The 20,375-nt window shown below is 50.5% G+C and overlaps 1 protein-coding gene across 3 annotated transcripts in view; it reads left to right on the top strand.

The window, feature by feature from the left end:
- The window catches only part of RIPOR3 (RIPOR family member 3), a 116,289-nt gene that overhangs the window by 20,257 nt on the left and 75,657 nt on the right, over nt 1–20,375 (top strand). Inside the window, exon 1 of one of the 3 annotated variants that reach the window (XM_066587698.1) lies at nt 16,514–16,767. The exons of the other annotated variants lie outside the window; for them this stretch is intronic. The gene's annotated coding sequence lies outside the window, so the exon portion shown is untranslated. Of the gene's footprint in view, nt 1–16,513; nt 16,768–20,375 lie in introns of those variants that run through there. 3 annotated transcript variants of the gene reach the window in all.

Here is a 20,375-nt window from a genome sequence, read left to right as displayed (position 1 = left end):
ATGTGGAGAACAAGAAGCAAATAGTAGGAGGTCAAGAAGATCGTGATCTGAGCGATGAGCTATATGATGGGGCCTCCTTGAGTTGGCAGGCTTACTCCTCGGGATGTCCTGGTGCATACATTTGTGTTCTTTCTGAGGCCTCCACATTACCTACAGCTCTGATCCTCCTGGTTAATGACTGAAGGGTGGACTGACGATGGCAGCCGTAAGAGGGAGCACGAGTGGCAATAAAGGCCCCTGCTGCCGTGGGGGCCATTCGTGGTGCCGCCGCCATCCCCTCCACCTCTTGTGGCATATTACAGATCTGAAGCCTTTGTGTGGTCACGAATATCCATCCGTCTCCTTCCGAAATGCACCAAATTTTGACGAGGCTTATGAAAAACGCACGAAGGCCAAGAAATGGTCAGTAGAGGAGGCGTACCCAGCTCAGATGCCACGATGGGAGTTTGTCTGACTTTGCTCAGAATCTAACTGTTATCCCACTTAAATAAGAAATGTCTGAAGAGTTTATAAAACCAAGAGCAATGCGAACGCCAAAATGACGAGCGCTGCGCCAAAAACAATGCTTCATTGTGCCCCCCAAAATGCGCCATCCCATTGCCCGTACTACATGGACCGAGTTATACTTTATTTAGACCAAGTTGGCTCCTCCTTTCTGGCATTCAGCTTCATAAATGTGTTGGAAACGTACAAGACGGAGGCCACGCCCACGGACGGAAGAAGGAGAAATTGGCAGCGCTATTTGTTATTTTTCATTCTTTTTGCCACAAATCAGCTGTAAGTATGTCATAAAATAGTGCGCAGTCACTCCGGTGTGAATCACGCCACAGATCTGGGGAAGAAGCTTCATGAATTACCCCATATCCGATTAACTCTCGCAAGGCCTTGCTTTAACCTATAAGGCACCATAACTGTATCGCAGTCCCCGCGAGTCCTCATCCCGCACCCCGGCCGGGGATTTTATATGGCACGGTCCGGGAGATAACAGTACCCTCATGCTTGCTCAGAACCCCTTTGGCAGTTCGCTTCCACGTTTCTCTTCATCTGCGCTGTTTCCAGCTCGCAGACCCTTTGAAGCGTGTGTAACATATCTGCAGGACCACCGCCGTGGTGTCAGGCACTGCAGGGAGGGGACTCCCTCTTTCCCACACACTGCCGGGCCCTTCACCCCAGTCTGCCAAATCCTCCTCTGGCCCCCAGGTCCTCAGGGCCCTTTGATGGTTGCTCTCTGTCTGGGCTGCTCCCCAGCATGGGGAAACTACCCGCTGCATCGCCCATCTTCACTGGCCGCCGCAGTGACAGTTGGACCTCACACTGTGCTCCGCTCAGGCTCCACTGGTGCTGCACGCTGCTTTCTGCTGCTCTACCCAAGCTGTGACACCGCTCCTTATCCCTCTGACTGCGGGAGAAGGGTGTGGGGCTGCCCTGAGATGGGATATAAGTGGAGGAGCCTCACCACAATGGCGCTGCTATTGCTCATTAACCCCTTCTCTGCTGCTGCACTGTTGGGGGGGGGGGGGATAGGCCAACAGCACTAGAATTACTCCCTGTTGCCTCACCAGCAGGGGAGCGAGGTCTACTGCTCTCCGCCCCATGGCACTGGCCAGCGAAGGGCCGTCACTGAGCGCTGCCTGCTGCATTATACCATGTGCCTGTTTTTCTGGCAGACGCTGCTCACCTGTAAATGGGGGGTGGGGTGGGGGAGGCACCGGGGGACACCCCGGGGAGAGGATACCCCTTTCACCATTGGTCGGCTGCAGCGGCACATTTCCGTGATTACACATGGAGATGTACAGCAGGCCAGCGAGTGTTTTGATGCATAAATGAGCCGATCAGCTGATGAACATTTACTCCCTCGTTGGCTGATCATTTGCCCGTCTAATATTTGCTCCCGATGATCAGCCCAAGCTGCAAGCTCCTCAGATCCTCCAGACGTGCCCTGAGCTGCGGCAGAGTCCGCGTCTGCTTAGCAGCGTGTTGAACGCAATCGGGGTCTGCGCCATAAATCACAGAAAAAAATAAGTCACATATCAATTCTCGATGCGCTTTCTGTGTGGATTTGCCCCGTTGGATGGGAGCTGTGCCCGCAGTACTGCAGACTGAATGGACTTGTGTGTCTGGTGTCTGACCGACAGGCTGCACGGTCAGTGAATACAACGCTGGAGCTCCAACTAACGTGTCCGAACGCACAACTCGCCGTTCCTCCGCACGGATGGTATAACAGCGGGCGACCAGTTCCAGCGCCATTGTGTCTAAGAGAAACAGAAAGACTCCAGCGAGCAAAAGTGCGCAAAACTTGTATCACTGAGCAGCGGGAAAACATCCCCTGGTCAGATGGATGCAGATTTGTTGCTGATGGGAGGTCAGAATTTGGCGCAGCAGCATGAATCGCTGACCCCTTCCTGTCAGCTGGTGTGGGGAAGGCTTTCTTGGTGCACCCGGGGTCCTCTGATGCCTGCGGGTGGATGCTATAAGGAAGCGCTGCTGGTGACGCCACTAGATGGGGGTCTGATATTGGGGCCGTCAGTCTTTGTATATTAATTACATCAGGACTTTCGTGCCTCGTCTTCATCCTTGGACCTTCCGACCGTTTCCTCCGCTGCCTCTCGCGCGGCCCGCGCTGTAATGTTCCCCAGGAATGCTGCGGGGAAGCGTCCATCTGCTTTGGATAAAACATTAATTTGCTGTGAAGTTATGAAATGCCATCACATCGCACCCCAACTTATCTGTGCAGAGCCTGAACGGCCGGCCAAGAGTCTGCGCCTTCTCAGCCCTACGTGCGGCCGCCGGCCCGCGCTCTGCCAGCTCCTCGCTAGTCTTCTTCTGTCCCCAGCGCTAATGGCGATCCTGTTGTAGTTGTAGAAGCAAGTTACTGGACAGCGTTTAATGAGGCTGTGAGATGCACTTGTCATATGGTATCTAGCGGGTACAGCAGCCTGGATAATCCCCCATTCTTTACACTGCAGGCATCCTAATTAGAGCCCTTCTTTCCCAGAAAGAGGACGGAGCGGTTTCCCCGTGGGCCGTGGCAGGAGATGATGAGTCTTATGTGGCTTTTAGATAACCTACATTTAGTGTCTGTGGTTTTCTGTAAGTTTGGCCGTCCCTCATTATCTGACTTTGGCGCACTTCCTGCTCGGATGACATGTGACCACTTGTGGGATTATCATTAGCTTTTATATTCCTGTGTCATTTCCTATCTGTCACAGTAAGCGCGTTCTAATCAGTTGTTGGCGGCGCTGCGTCACGGACCGGAGATCCAAGGCGCGCTTTTATTGCTGTCAGAAACACATTTTTAAAACACCGCGTGCGCCGCGCCGCGAATCGCCACCGTTTTTCAATATGCTTTTCAACTGCAATGTGCTTCACCCATAAGAGCCGCAGGGCCAAAAATCACATCTCAAAAACCGCTGTGATTCGCAGTAAAAGGCACAGAAGGGGTTAAACACGTTTTTTAGCTTGTAAAAGGAATGCAGTGTACAAAACAAATAATTACATCCAGAGACGGAAACATCCCCATTGTTATTCCAATGTTTGTACATGACGACGGGGGCGGCCATCTTACTTGAGCTGCACAGCATTTAGAGAGGTGCTTTACAGCAGCCTCACGGGTCACAGACCCAATGGACAAGAACACATTTATTGACTTCAATGGGAGAGTGTTGTGAACAGGGAGAGGGAGGAGGTGAGCTGTGACTGTCAGCTATAGACATGTAAATGAGTGTTATTAGCATATCACCTGTGTGGGAGGAGGAGGTGAGCTGTGACTATTGTGAATGGTGGCTCCTGTGTTATCTATATATAGGTGTCATCTCTCCGTGTACTTCTGTCTGTACAGGGAGGGGAGGAGGTGAGCTGTGACTATTGTGAATGGTGGTCCTGTGTTATCTATATATAGGTGTCACCTCTCAGTGTAATCCTGTCTGTACAGGGAGGGGAGGAGGTGAGCTGTGACTATTGTGAATGGTGGATCCTGTGTTATCTATATACAGGTGTCTCCTCTCAGTGTAATCCTGTCTGTACAGGGAGGGGAGGAGGTGAGCTGTGACTATTGTGAGTGGCGGTCCTGTGTTATCTATATATAGGTGTCTCCTCTCAGTGTAATCCTGCCTGTGATGATAATGAGATGACGGCTGAGATGTTTTCACTACAGAACAGGAAGTGTCAGACTATTATTAGTCCTTGTGGCGACAGTAATGTGAGATGAAAATCGCACCAACGTTCAATGTAGTCTGTGCCACGGGAGGCGCGGGGGCATCGCCCACTTCAGTGCAGCCGCTTTTTGGGCTAAACAAAAGAGCTCCTTGAAGATATTTTTTGGCAGTGCATCTAAACTCCTTCCTCAAGAGGGCGCCGGAGCCACGTCTCTGGAGTACCTGGGATCGGCATCCACATCGGAGAGTAGCTCTATCACCCCTTCCCAGAATGCCGCAATATCAGGACTGCGCCACGTTAACAGGCACCTGTCAGTTAAACCACCTGTGGCTACAGATTAGTGGGGTGGAGCTAGTTGGAGGTGTCAGCGGGTCGCAGATCCCAACATCACACCTCCGAAATTGCCTTTTAAAATTACTTCTGTCACATGCCAATCTGGGTGACTGGTCTGGTGGCTGGGCCGTCTCTGCCGCCCGGACTTCCTTCCATAACCCCTCCTATCTCTGACGGTGTCTCTGGAGCGGGTCGCTGGCATAGGAGGGCGCTTACACTTTACGGATTGTAACAGCGTTCCACACATATCGGAGCAGCAGGGCGCCCGTCGTCACTCAGAGCCAGCCTTCACCATCATTGTACGTGATACTTGTGAAGGTCTGCGGCCTAACACACCGTAGGTGCAAGATGTCTGCAGAGAGTACAGCCCATCGTGCCCATCTAACCTGCTTGCTGTAAGATTGCAGTTCCACGGCATGCCACGGGCATCATGGACTCCATAGGTGTAAAGGTACATCTGCAATGCATCAGCCCTGTCTAACATCCATCATGGTTGGCGCATGCCGTCATCCTAGGCTCTGCACATAGTATGCACGTCCGCATGGCAATACTCGCTAAATCAGTTAGCTCTACACATTACATCAAACCCAAGCGTGGCTTTCACATGCCACCACAGGCCTTTATGGTGAGGTCCTCCCCCAGTCCATATCCGTCATTGTCCCTCTAGTGTGCGCACAGTAACACATCAGAGACCGCTCTCGTGTGTCCGCCATCTTTTTCTTTATCCTGGTTCGCATTGCTATCCTTATCCTCTTCTGGGGCCGAGTCCCAAGTGTCCGCTTCTCCGGTCTCCAAGTCGTCAGGGCCTATCGAGCCTCTGATACACTAGGACAAGGCCTCCATCACTCTAACAGATCTGCCCCAGCGCCACTGACTGACTTGTTGCAGCTTCTTTGCTTTCTTTGTGGCCCTGTGGCACCTAGAACCTTCGGCCGTCCCTGGAAGGGGGTGGGGCTTAGCCTCTATTCTCTGCCTTACTGCGGCGACACGCTGGACTTGTCACCACTGACATTATCTCTGAGGCCTCCTCTCCCGCACTCACAATGCCTTCTCTCTCTGCCTGGTTGGCTGCGTCACAGGTAGGGGGTGGAGCTTAGCTTGGCGCTGTGGGCCGCTGTAGTGAGAGGGGAGCAACGCCCGCCCCTCTTACACAACATGCAGGAGATCTACATCGTCCACAGGATGATCAAAATCTCACTCATGCATCAGGAGATTGTGGATTGGCGCGATAGCAGGCCCTGATGTGCGGAGTAGCCAGTGATTGGACCAGGGATCCTACATGTTACCCCGTGATCATACCGAGGATCCTACATGTTACCCCGTGATCGTACCGGGGATCCTACATGTTACCCCGTGATCGTACCGCGGATCCTACATGTTACCCCGTGATCGTACCGGGGATCCTACATGTTAACCCGTGATCGTACCGAGGATCCTACATGTTACCCCGTGATCGTACCGAGGATCCTACATGTTACCCCGTGATCGTACCGAGGATCCTACATGTTACCCCGTGATCGTACCGGGGATCCTACATGTTACCCCGTGATCGTACCGGGGATCCTACATGTTACCCCGTGATCGTACCGGGGATCCTACATGTTACCCCGTGATCGTACCGGGGATCCTACATGTTACCCCGTGATCGTACCGGGGATCCTACATGTTACCCCGTGATCGTACCGGGGATCCTACATGTTACCCCTTGATCGTACCGGGGATCCTACATGTTACCCCTTGATCGTACCGGGGATCCTACATGTTACCCCTTGATCGTACCGGGGATCCTACATGTTACCCCGCGATCGTACCGGGGATCCTACATGTTACCCCGCGATCGTACCGGGGATCCTACATGTTACCCCGCGATCGTACCGGGGATCCTACATGTTACCCCGCGATCGTACCGGGGATCCTACATGTTACCCCGCGATCGTACCGGGGATCCTACATGTTACCCCGCGATCGTACCGGGGATCCTACATGTTACCCCGCGATCGTACCGGGGATCCTACATGTTACCCCGCGATCGTACCGGGGATCCTACATGTTACCCCGCGATCGTACCGGGGATCCTACATGTTACCCCGTGATCGTACCGGGGATCCTACATGTTACCCCGTGATCGTACCGGGGATCCTACATGTTACCCCGTGATCGTACCGGGGATCCTACATGTTACCCCGTGATCGTACCGGGGATCCTACATGTTACCCTGTGATCGTACCGGGGATCCTACATGTTACCCTGTAATCGTACCGGGGATCCTACATGTTACCCCGTTACCGGGGATCCTACATGTTACCACGTAATCATATCGGGGATCCTACATGTTACCCCGTGATCATATCGGGGATCCTACATGTTACCCCGTGATCATATCGGGGATCCTGCATGTTACCACGTGATCATATCGGGGATCCTGCATGTTACCACGTGATCATATCGGGGATCCTACATGTTACCCCGTGATCATATCGGGGATCCTACATGTTACCCCGTGATCATAACGGGGATCCTACATGTTACCCTGTGATCATAACGGGGATCCTACATGTTACCCCGTTACCGGGGATCCTGGGAGGACGGACCCTCTTGGACGCTGTGATTGTTCCACAATGGAGTTTCAGCAATTGTATCTGTAATCTGCGCTGCAGATTTGGCCGGCCGTCAGACCTGTCTCACCAATTTATGTATTTGTGGATCTGGTACATTTATTACTATTTTTCTGCCTTTCCTCTAAATTGGTCTTTCTGGCACTTTATATTGTTGTCGTCTTTGCTGAAGAAATAAATCTCCCCGCAGAAGGAGAAAAAACGGAGTAACTCGATGCGGCGCTTCAACCGGTATTGTGCAATCATCCCTACTCTGCGCTCCCATCAGCGCGGCGCTGCAGGCGGCCGGATCCATCTGACCAGGAGAGGTTTATTCGCTGCTTCGATCGCTGGATCTTCCATTTAATGTGGATTTACACTGAAACTGATCAGCGGAAAACTGGTCATGTGACTTTATGCCGCACGCCGGGGTCACGAGGAGAATTACCATACAGGGGAGCGCCAATTGTGATAGGGCCGGGGGCTCTAAAAAAGGGGGCTGGGGGCTCTGATAAAGGGACAGTTCAGTGTATATGTATCTCCCATGACGTCCCACCACGGCGGTCGCTGGCTCCTCACGCATGTAGCGGGGTTATCCGCCAGTGCGGTGATCACACAGCCTGCAGTTCCTTCAGTCTCCCCGTCGCCCCCTGTGATCTCCGCCGTCAGTGGGATTGATCAATCATCCTTTAGTCGTATACTTCATATCATGCAGGGAATTCTTGCTTTATGCTTGTGTCTTGGAAGTCTGAGCCTGATGAGTGACGCGATGGAGAACCTTCTGAGCGGACGGCTGATTTCTTATAAAACGTCCCATTTTTCTCCTTGCTTGTGATTTTCCATCTCCTGTGACGCTGCCACGAGGCGTGCCGTATTCCCAGGGCGCTGTTACTGAGCGGCCGGGCTATGCCGATGGATTGTGCAGCCCGCTGTAATCAATGAGGTCAGGACGGCTTCACGTCACCTCGGCTTCCCACACGCTACAGCCAACACGTATGTAGCTCATCCCGCTGCAGCCAAGCAAGACAGAGCGCTGAGCCCAGAAGACCATCCAACATACTTCCATGTCTTAGGTCCGTTCTTCATGCCGACGGCCATCTGGGGGATCTAATGACCCCTTTTACTGGCATGGCTTTCTGCAGGTTGTCCGTAGGGCTCGCTCACACGGCTATCAGTAGGGCTCGTTCACACGTAGGGCTCGCTCACACGGCTGATCCCCCATACAGTTTCTGCACACTGCAAGGTTCATAGAAATCGCACAGAAAAACCCCATTATTCTCAATGGCTGCACCCTCATGTGTGTTGTGGCATGTCCTATCTTTGGGCGATATCGCCCAGTATTCACTGTGATCCTTACGCTCCCACGCCCGTGTCTGCATGCCATTTTGCAATTTTTACTGTTGGAACAACATGTTATGCAAATTTGATGTTTTTATCCCAAAACTCATCATAAAAACCAGTTTTTTTGGTCCGATTTGTCATTCACCCACGTCAGTGCGGCCTAAAGAAGCTCATGCAGAATTGGCTTTGATACATTTGAGGTTGGCTGTTTAGGCGGGGGATACACAACTTGGGGCAAACCTTGGCTAGTTCAGCCATCTGCTTCCGGCGTCTGAGGGCACAGCCGGTGTCTGGCCATCTTGACCAGTGGACATGCTCTTATTCATAGATGCTGGTGATAGGGGTTGCACATCCCCAGTGACATTAGGTGAGGGTACTTCAGACTTTGGCTACGGGCTGGAACGTTTCCTCCAGGATAGCCAAATCTTTAGGGTCCATAAGTAGGATCTCGGGATGTTGGATGGATAACCTCTTCAGCTGGCTACGCAAGGTCTTGGTGGCAGCTCCCTCACTAAGTTGTTCTCGGAGGACATGATCTGCTCCCTCAGCCTCTCGGGGGTTCACCCTGATGACTGCCCTCAGAGCCTCTTGATGAGTCTTTGTAAGACTATGTCTTATCTCTCCAACTCTGTTTCTTCTTGAAGAAATGCATTTTCAGCTCTGAGACGGGGCGGAGCTCAAGTATATCTGGCAGCCGGTCGAGGATCTGTTCAACCATCCTTTCCTGGGCTTGAGACCAGGACGTAACTCCCCTTGAAGCAGATCTCCTTCAATTCAATTGCTATGGGATACAGGTGAAACATGGCCATGATTTTATCATGAAAGTCTCTTGGTGTGGGCTTCCCCACTGTAGTGCGGTGACCATGGGGTCCCAGGTGATAGGGCCAAGCGAGAGGCATGAGTGATGACAATAACGGGATGCGCTGCTCAGTATCACTAGTATCAGACATGGCTGCTGCTATTTCCCACATAGTCTGCACTCTGTAGCAGTGCTGGATGCTGCCTCTCCCAAGATGGCTGCGCCTAGGGGATACTTCCTGTGGGTACTGCTGAAATCGTCCTCCCACAGAAATAAGCAGCTTAACCTTTAGTTCCCCTGATAGGCAATGATGATGCAGCAAACAATTGCACCGAGTAACAAACCATCTCTGTGGTACAGTGTCTGAGTGCAGGACTCTCCAGAGCAGCACCATAGTGGCAGCAGCTGACAGCCAATAATCCTTATTTGTATAGCGCCAACTTATTCCGCAGCGCCAAGTTTTGCCCCAACAATCACAGTATCTCCAGTGTGTATCTCTAAGAGCTCTTCAGTATCTCTGCCAGCAGCTTAATCAGAGTGACTTACTTTAGGTGGTCCCAGCTTGTCTCTTGTGCCTTCAGCCGCCTGCATCCCCTCACAATGACGCTTGTACCTTATCCAAGCCTTCGGGTACACCTTCAGCTCAGTCCGGGCGTGCTTCACTCCTGCTGGACTCCACACACAAGCTGGTAACAACCCTGCAGCTATCAGGTGCTTCACGCTGCATCAGCGGAGTAGGAACAGATACATCCCTTCACACTCTGCCCCAAACAGGAAGGGCGAGGGCTTATATTACCTCCACTTCCAGAAGCTTCTCTTCTAGCTCAACCCCTCTTCTGCCCATCAGAGCTAAGGTGGCACAGAGGGGCTGACTAACAGTAGGGGATTCCCAGTTTCTAGGTCCAGGCAGGGATACAGGAGATACAGCCATATAATTATATGTTAACCTTTAGCTTTGTGATCAGGAACAGACCGACCATACACACTAGATGTACACGGTTTGTAGAGTTGCTGCAGATCCCATCCTGTGGTTCCATCTCAGGCAGATCTGTAAATGATGAGAGTTGTGGTGATTAGAGAGACGGTCACCAGAGACCCTGAGGCCTCATGTCCACGGGCAAAAGAAGAATTAAAATCCGCAGCGGATTTTAACTCTTCTCCTGCACGCGGATCCACATCCCATAGGGATGCATTGACCACCCGCAGGTAGATAAATACCCGCGGATGGTCAATAAAAGGGATTTTTAAAAAAATGGAGCATGAAAAAATCTGGACCATGCTCCATTTTCGTGCGGGTCTCCCGCGGGGACGGCTCCCGCGGGCTTCTATCGCAGCCTATGGAAGCCGTCCGGATCCGCGGGAGACCAAAATAAGAATTTACTCACCTCTCGCCCGCTCCAGATCTTCCCTTTGCCGCGGCTTCATCTTCTCTCCGTCGCGGCCGGATCTTTTTTCTTCGGGCCGGCGCATGCGCGGGGCACGCAACCGACGTGCCCTGCGCATCCACCGGGCCGAAGAAAGAAGATCCGGCCGCGACGGAGAGAAGATGAAGCCGCGGCAAAGGGAAGATCTGGAGCGGGCGAGAGGTGAGTAAATTCTTATTTTTATGCCTCATGTCCACGGGGCAGGAGGGACCCTCTACGGATTCTCCATGGAGAATCCGTAGCGGGCCTGATTTTCCCTGTGGACATAAGGCCTAAAAGTGGTCCCCCCCTTGGCCTATAAGAGGCTTTCGGAGGCCCCTTGTGTGTAGTGACCTCTTCTTCTGCTTGTGTAGAGCTTGTTGGCCACTAGATGCCTCTACGACGCTGAGAAGAGATTTCACCCCGTTACCAGAGTCTGAGAGGGACTCATTATTGGGATATAAGAAGATGAATTGTCCCCCACCGGCCGTTCTGACCAGATTGGGCACACAAGATGACCGGGCTCATAATATCCTCAACAGACCACCAGTAGAGAGGAGCGCCTGACCAGACTGTTAGGAGGTGTTGGGACCAGTGGATGTGTGAGGACACACAAGGTGACCGGGCTCAGAATATCCTCAACAGACCACCAGTAGAGAGGATTTTTGGACAAGCACAAGCAGCTCCAACTCTTTCATTATTCACCATCCAGAGATGGGGGCGCCATCGTTACACTCCGGTGTCTGTCGGAACCATTTCAGGTGCTTGGCTGAAGGACACTTGGTCTCGCGGCCACCATTACCTGTACGGCCTCTGACACCCACCGTCACCTCCATTTGCAGTGATGTCGTGAATAACGAAACTGGACGCTATGGAGGACAATCGGGTTGTCTTCATCGACAAATCCATGTTTAGTTTGGTCACTGACGATGACCGTGTTCGTTGCTAGAGACCTCGGGGTGAGCCTCAATCCTGCCCCCACTGCTGGTGTGATGGTCTGGGGGCCATCGCATACGACAGTCGGTTACCCCCAGTAGTGCTATGAGCGACAATGACTGCTCAGCGATATGTTCATGGCCTCCATGCCCGCCTGTATGACATTTTGCATTAAAACTAATGGCGGTATAACATCTTAAAAAAAACATCTACAAACTGGAGCAAGTTCAGAGAAGAGTTACCAAGATGGTGAGCGGTCTGCAAATCATGTCCTATGAGGAACGGGTAAAGGATCTGGGAATGTTTAGCAGAAGAGCAGGCTGAGAGGAGACTTAATAGCTGTCTACAAATATCTGAAGGGCTGTCACAGTGCAAAGGGATCAGCCCTATTCTCATCTGCAAAAGGAAAGACTAGAAGCAATGGGATGAAACTGAAAGGGAGGAGACACAGATTAGATATTAGACAGTGAGGGGATCAATGAGTGGAACAGGTTGCCACAGGAGGTGGGGAGTTCTCCTTCAATGGAAGTCTTCAGAGGCCGGACAGACATCTATCTGGGATGATTTAGTGAATCCTGCACTGAGCAGGGGGTTGTACCTGATGACCCCGGAGGACCCGATGACCCTGGAGGTCTCTTCCAACTCTACCAGTCTTTGATTAGGATTGGGCATTTGGTATTCAGATAGATAAGCCACCACCAGAGGGTTCTAGAGGAGGAGGGGACATCTGGAAGGAGGGATATGCAGCGGGTTGGAGATTGGGAAAGAGGAGTCTGGAGGAAGGGTGACAGAGGGATCCATTGGAGGACAGGGGGGTCTGGCAGTGTCTTTCTCCCCTCTCTATATTCAGACCACAGTCACACTTGGCTTTGCATTTATGGGGTTGTCGGACAAGAAAACTGATCCCCCAAATGCGTGTCTGCCGACACATATCCAATGTTTATGGGCAACACTAGTCAGGAGGGGTTTTCAGCCTCTGGACAGAAATCAGAACTGTCTGTTCACTTGACAGGAAGCAGAGATCTTTCTAATGGTGATGAACTGAGGCACAAAGTACATTAGAAAGTTGTAAAACCCCATTGTGGCATGGCTGATCTCCATGCAGAGCGGTCTGGTTCCAGCGTTTATTCCATCCGGTCTTGTATGGGATTTTGGAGGTATTTCTCTATTTGCACATTCACCCTTTGTTTGCCAACATGAAGTTTATCAAGTGTCTGAAGGGTCTGAAATCCTTCATCTCTCAGCAGAACAGCAGATGCAGCTGTAGGGTTATTGCGGGGGTCCGGCTGATGTCACTTTGATTTCCTTCTGTAAGCGGAGTGGAATCTCATCGGAAAACATTACTGTTGTTGGATGGAGGTGGAAATGCTTGAGCCCCTGCTTGTAAATAAACACCAGCGAGTGCAGAGGGTCCCGGACGGGGATTACCACCCCAGAAGACGCCAGCGCAGGACGTACCATCTAATACCGGCTGCAGAGAACGCGCTGTCTGTTCTCATAGTGCACATTTTTCCATCTGTCTGATATTTGACCCGATGGCCATTGACTCTGTGACTTCCCGAGTCGCATTGTGAGCTTCAGCCAGATGCAACGGTTCACAGCTGCTTGTTGAGGACGCGTTGGGCGACTGGTATCAGTGGTGTCCTTGTAAGGCCACAAAGCTACTAATGTGATATCATTTATGGCTACTATTACCACTGATAACTGTATCTGATCTGTTTCATGTACAACTACACCACCCCTAAAGGCCCTTTTACACACAATCATTAGTAGAAAAATGAAATTAAATAACAATAACAACCGTTTAAATAAAAAATAAATCTTGGTATTTGTATAGCGCCAACTTATTCCACAGCGCTTTCAGGTAATTATTACATGTTATCCCCCACCACGGTGGGTTCTCATTTTACCAACCTCGGAAGGATGAGTCAACCTTGATCCGGCTACCTGCATCATGCGGGGATTGAACTTGCAACCTTCAGGTCATAGGCGAGAGCTTACAATCTGCATTACACGAGGCTCTAGTTGTATGGCAATGAATACAAGAAGTCTGATCGGTAAAGTGGGGGAGTTTGAAGCAAGAATGGCCGATGAAAACTACGATATAGTGGGAATAACGGAAACATGGCTTGATAAGTGCGATTGGGCGGTGAATTTACAGGGGTACAATCTCTTCAGAAGAGACCGTGGGAACCAGAAAGGGGGAGGGGTATGTCTGTACATTAAATCGTACTTAAATCCGAGACTATGGGAAGATATAGGGGCAGGAGAAGAACAGGTGGAATCTCTGTGTGTAGAAATACAGGGAGAAAAAAAATAACAAAATCCTGATAGGGGTCTTCTATAGACCACCAAAAGCAACAGAAGAAACTGAAGCCTTACTACTAAGGCAGATAGAAGAGGTGTCAAACCGCAATGAAGTAATTATCATGGGGGACTTTAATTATCCGGATATAACATGGGAGAACGAAACCTGCAAATCTCACAGGGGTGATAAGTTCTTGAGAGTAATTAAAGATAACTACCTTACCCAACTTGTGGGGGAACCAACGAGCAGGAGGGCCACTCTGGACTTACTACTAACTAACAAACTGGACCGAATAATGGGGGTGCAGGTGGAGGGGCACTTGGGGAACAGCGACCACAATATAATCAACTTCCAGCTGTCAATCTATAGGAAGCCTTATCAGGGAGTGACAAACAAACTGAACTTTGGTAAAGCAAAATTTGATCAGCTTAGAGCTACTATCAGTAACATTAATTGGGACAACATCCTCAAAAATAACGGTACAGACAGCAAATGGGAGGAGTTCAAAAGGATCCTAATCACCTCATGTGAGCAGTTCATTCCCTTTAAAAATAAAGGAACTGCAAGTAAAAGGAAACCAATGTGGCTCAACAAGATGGTAAGGAGGGCTATAAACGAAAAAAAGAAAGCGTTCAAACTACTAAAGCAAGAAGGCAGCGAAGAAGCGCTAAAATCATACAGGGGAAAAAACAAAATATGCAAAGATAAGATTAAAATTGCCAAGGAGGAAGCAGAAAGACTGGTCGCCAAAGAGAGCAAAAATAACCCAAAACTATTCTTCAACTATATTAACAGCAAAAGGATTTGCAGGGAGAGAGCTGGCCCTTTAACAAATAATGCAGGGGAAATCATAGAAGACAATGGGGGTAAGGCAAATCTATTGAATAGTTTCTTTTCTAGAAATGCCACATGAGATGCAGGGGAATAAAACGAACCCCCCACTACATATAGCATACCTAACACAGGAGGAAGTGCAGAGCCGGTTACAGAGGATTAAAATCGATAAATCGCCATGTCCAGATGGAATACACCCAAGGGTTCTAAGGGAACTAAGTGATGTGATAGCTAGACCGCTACTCCTTATATTTAGAGACACTATCAAGACCAGGGTTGTACCATTGGATTGGCGCATTGCCAATGTTGTTCCAATTTACAAAAAGGGGTTTAGAGGAGAGCCTGGTAACTACAGGCTGGTAAGTCTCACTTCAATAACTGGAAAAATATTCAAGGGGTTTCTGAGAGATGCCATCCTAGAATACGTCAAGGAGAACAATGGAATAACTCCTCACCAGCATGGGTTCATGAGGGGTCGATCATGTCAGACCATCTGATCAGCTTCTACCATGAAGTAAGCTCTAGGCTGGACCTGGGAGAGTCTATTGATCTCGTATATCTGGACTTCTCTAAAGAATTTGACACCGTGCCACATAATAGGCTAATGTATAAAATGAGAAGCTCGGATTGGGTGAAAACGTGTGTATCTGGGTAGAAAGCAGAGGGGGGTAATAAATGGTTCATACTCTGATTGGGCCTCCGTCACTAGTGGGGGCCACAGGGCTCAGTATTAGGCCCCATTCTGTTCAATATATTTATCAATGACCTGATAGAGGGGCTGCACAGCAAAATATCAATATTTGTAGATGACACAAAATTATACAATATAATCAATGCAACGGAGGACAATGTGCGGCTACAAACGGACCGAGATAAGGGGGGGGGGGGGATGGTGAATGAGGTCCAATGTGGATAAATGTAAGGTCACCGGTGCTCAGGAAAGATGTTACAGTGCTGGAGGGGGTACAAAGAAGGGCGACTAAACTAATACATGGAATGAAGGACTGGAATACCCAGAGAGGCACCAAAACTGGGATTATTCACCCCGGAAAAAAGATGGCTAAGGGACGACCAAATAACTGTATAAATACATGAGGGGACAATACAAGGATCTCTCCCATGAGCTGTTTATACCCAGGACTGCGATGGTAACAAGAGGACATCCTCGTCTGGCGCTATATTTAGGTCTCTTTCATGAGGAACCGAATCACACGTTACACCCTCATAATCGTATTGCGCTCACCAGCCAATTCTAGAACGGGCGCAGCCAGTACTGCAGTGGATGTCGGCGCGGCCCGAGCGCCAGAAGTAGTCCGATCCACATAGTAAAGGAAGGGCCTGTTGTTAGAGCAGAATTACTGGACGGCTATGAAAGCGCGGCCGGCGAACATGTCAGAGCAAAGATTTTCTTCTCACTTTTACGGTCTCATTTGATTAGTCTCTGCGGTATTCGATAATTCACCGCAGACTGGAAATGTGTGAGAGATTAATCCGTCGGAGTGATACTATACAGACCGACTGGATGCCTGCAGCACATTTACAGAACGCTTAACGCTCTCCTCGCCGGACACAATCTGCTCTCTCCGGGAGAAGAGGGGGTGGGAGTCTGGGGGGTGTCGAGCTGCAAAAAGTTTCCTGTCCCTGGAAGGAGAAAAGCAGCAAACGTTCTCAGAAATCAGAAGAGTTCGCTGCCACAATACGTTTTTTTTAGATCGTCTTCCACGAAGATTCCTCCATCGCCCCGGAGGTTAACGCCTTTTTAATAATCTGTCATTATCGTAAACTCTTTCTATGCCCCAAGAATAAACAAAATTCCAAGTGCTGATTCCATTCCGTGCGTTAGCGGAGAAAAACCTTTGGCCCCGGCGCTGAACTTCGTAGGCAAACAAGGAGAGATAGCAGCGAAGAAGCGTGGGAACCGCAGGAATTCAAGGAACTGTTACTTTTGGAAATCTCAGAAAAGAGCAATAAAGGAAGCCGTTACTTTGTTTCTTCCATCACAACATTTTGTGTTCCGTGGGACCAGAGACAGATCCTTGGCGTTCGGGGATGTGAGGCTTCCAGGTAAGTGACCTCTTGCGGTGGCCGATGCCGGCGGCAGGTGGAGATGTTTCCTCGTTAGTTCTGTGTCATCTTATACGGACACGCAGATATTACCGCCAACCTTATAGCTTCTAACTACCTTGTTTCAGGTAATCGGCCGATTCGTTTAGAGCAAAAGAAATGCTGGAGCTTTTACGGCATGTGCTTCAGAATCATTGTATCGCAGGGTGTAGCTGGTGGCTATCTGAAAGGGTTAATCTGCGCAGCTCGGATCTTTTAGAGGAGGCACTGCACCTGCCATTACTTCCCCAGAAAGGGGTTATGTGCAAGCAGGCGCAATCCGCAGCAGAGAACAGACCACGTGGGTCTGCACCATAATCCGCAGCAGAGGACAGACCACGTGGGTCTGCACCATAATCCGCAGCAGAGGACAGACCACGTGGGTCTGCACTATAATCCGCAGCAGAGGACAGACCACGTGGGTCTGCATTATAATCCGCAGCAGAGGACAGACCACGTGGGTCTGCATTATAATCCACAGCAGAGGACAGACCACGTGGGTCTGCACCATAATCCACAACAGAGGACAGACCACGTGGGTCCGCACCATAATCCGCAGCAGAGGACAGACCACGTGGGTCTGCACTATAATCTGCAGCAGAGGACAGACCACGTGGGTCTGCACCATAATCTGCAGCAGAGGACAGACCACGTGGGTCTGCACCATAATCTGCAGCAGAGGACAGACCACGTCGGTCTGCACCATAATCTGCAGATTTGCGCACGCAGCTGCCACAGATCCACACTGCATTGGGGGCACGCAAACCTCCATATGTGGATTCCATTTCGATAGCGGATACCTTACTGCTTTTTACCCGCAACGCGGATTTAAAATCTCGTCTGTAGATTATACATGTATTTGCCACGGATGTCACCGTACCGAAGGCTCTGTTCACACGGGGTTTTACCGTGGACTTGATCCGTGCGGATTCTGCATGAGATGCGCGGTGAATCGGCGTCACAGAAATGTTCCGTTCATTTGAATTAGGAATCTAAAAAGCTCGTTCCCCATTCCCCTCTATTAATAATCAGGTTCCAGAAATAGGAGCCCCCAAGGTGATAGGTCCCATCTGCGCCAATACAAGAGCTTACGGAGAAGCCCAGGTTGTAGTCCCAGCGTCCTCCTGCTCCTCATCTTACAGTATCCTGCTCAGTACTTTACATCACTTATTTGTAAGTTTAGGCGGGTCCGAGACGTGTAGCGGACCGCTCCTTCTAGGTGGTCCCTGTAGGTTCCACTACTTTTAGTTGGTCCCTGGAGTTTCACTCCTGCTAGGTGGTCCCTGGAGGCTCTGCTCCTTCTAGGCTTTCCCTGGAGATTCCGCTTCTTCTAGGTTTTCCCTGGTGGTTCCGCTCCTTATAGGTGGTCCCTGGAGGTTCTGCTCCTTATAGGTGGTCCCTGGAGGTTCTGCTCCTTATAGGTGGTCCCTGGAGGTTCCGCTCTCTCTACATGGTCCCTGGAGGTTCTGCTCCTTCTAGGTGGTCCTGGAGGTTCCGCTCCTTATAGGTGGTCCCTGGAGGTTCCGCTCTCTCTACATGGTCCCTGGAGGTTCTGCTCCTTCTAGGTGGTCCCTGGAGGTTCTGCTCCTTCTAGGTGGTCCCTGGAGGTTCCTCTCCTTCTAGGTGGTCCCTGGAGGTTCCGCTCCTTCTAGGTGGTCCCTGGAGGTTCCGCTCCTGGTTTGGCTTTCAGGTACAACAGACTGATGCGACCTTGCAGGCGCCGCAGTAGCATGCGGGAAGCGATATAGCAGAGCTGATATACTCCTCAGGGGCTGCACTGCATTCCCTGCTGTTCGTAGTTATTCAGTCCCAGCTGATGTATTCAGGTATATTATGCTAATGTCTCCCGGATTTTGGGGTCTGTCCTTCTGAGGCAGGAGACGAAGGTCTCATTGCTGGTCGGACATCGAGTATGATAAGGGCTATACATGGCTGATCCTCTGTCCGCTGCTCACTGCCAGGGTGTGTGATCATTCCGACACTTCATCACTGCAGCCAATCCCAGGCCTCAATTTGGTATAGCTAAACTGAGGCCAGGGATTGGCTACAGCAGTCATGTGATTGTATTACCTGGATGTGAGCAGAAGATTGGGGAGAGGGAAGGAGGTGAGCATACAGGCGGGGAGAGGGAAGGAGGTGAGCATACAGGCTGGTGTCTATGTTTTATGACATAAGGGGGGCATTATTATTGATAAGAGCATGTGGGGGCATCTTTACTGAGGGGGACATTATTACTGAGGGGGAAATGTGGAGGACATTATTACTGAGGGGACATGTGGGGACACTATTACTGGGGGACATGTAGAGGACATTATTACTGAGAGGACCTGTGGGGTATCTTTACTGAGGGGACATGTGGAGGACATTATTACTGAGGGGGACATGTGGGACATTATTACAGAGGAGGACATGTGGGGACATTATTACTGAGGGAGACATGTGGGGACATTATTACTGGGGGGACATGTGGGGGCATTATTACTGAGGGGGACATGTGGAGACATTATTACTGGGGGGACATGTGGGGGCATTATTACTGAGGGAGACATGTGGGGACATTATTACTGGGGGGACATGTGAGGGCATTATTACTGAGGGGGACATGTGGGGACATTATTACTGGGGGGACATGTGGGGCATGTTTACTGAGGGGGACATGTGGAGGACATTATTACTGATGGGGACATGTGGGGACATTATTACTGAGGAGGACATGTGGGGACATTATTACTGAGGGGGTCATGTGGGGACACTATTACTGAGGGGGACATGTGGGGACATTATTACTGAGGGGGGACAGGTGGGGACATTATTATTGAGGGGGACAGGTGGGGCAGCTTTACTGAGGGGACATGTGGGGACATTATTACTGGGGGGACATGTGGGGACATTATTACTGAGGAGGACATGTGGGAACATTATTACTGAGGGGGACATGTGGGGACATTATTACTGAGGAGGACATGTGGGGACATTATTACTGAGGGGGACATGTCGGGGCATTATTACTGAGGGGGGCATGTGGGGACATTATTACTGAGGGGACATGTGGGGACATTATTACTGAGAGGGACATGTGGGGGCATTATTACTGAGGAGGATATGTGGGGACATTATTACTGATGGGGACATGTGGGGCATCTTTACTGAGGGGGACATGTGGAGGACATTATTACTGAGGGGGACATGTGGGGACATTATTACTCAGGGGGACATGTGGGAGCATTATTACTGAGGAGAACATGTGGGGACATTATTACTGAGAGGGACATGTGGGGGCATTATTAATGAGGGGACATGTGGGAACATTATTAATGAGAGGGACATGTGGGGGCATTATTACTGAGGGGACTTGTGGGGACATTATTACTGAGGGGACATGTGGGGACATTATTACTGAGGGGGGCATGTGGGGACATTATTACTGAGGGGGACATGTGGGGACATTATTACTGAGGGGGGCATGTGTGGGCATTATTACTGAGAGGGACATGTGGGGACATTATTACTGAGGCGGACATGTGGGGACATTATTACTAAGGGGGACAGGTGGGGGCATTATTACTGAG

Source organism: Eleutherodactylus coqui, chromosome 13 (genome assembly GCF_035609145.1).
Source record: "Eleutherodactylus coqui strain aEleCoq1 chromosome 13, aEleCoq1.hap1, whole genome shotgun sequence".
Classification (NCBI taxonomy): domain Eukaryota; kingdom Metazoa; phylum Chordata; class Amphibia; order Anura; family Eleutherodactylidae; genus Eleutherodactylus; species Eleutherodactylus coqui.
Note: the sequence above shows the minus strand (reverse complement) of the source record. Positions and strands in the feature narration are given on the sequence as shown.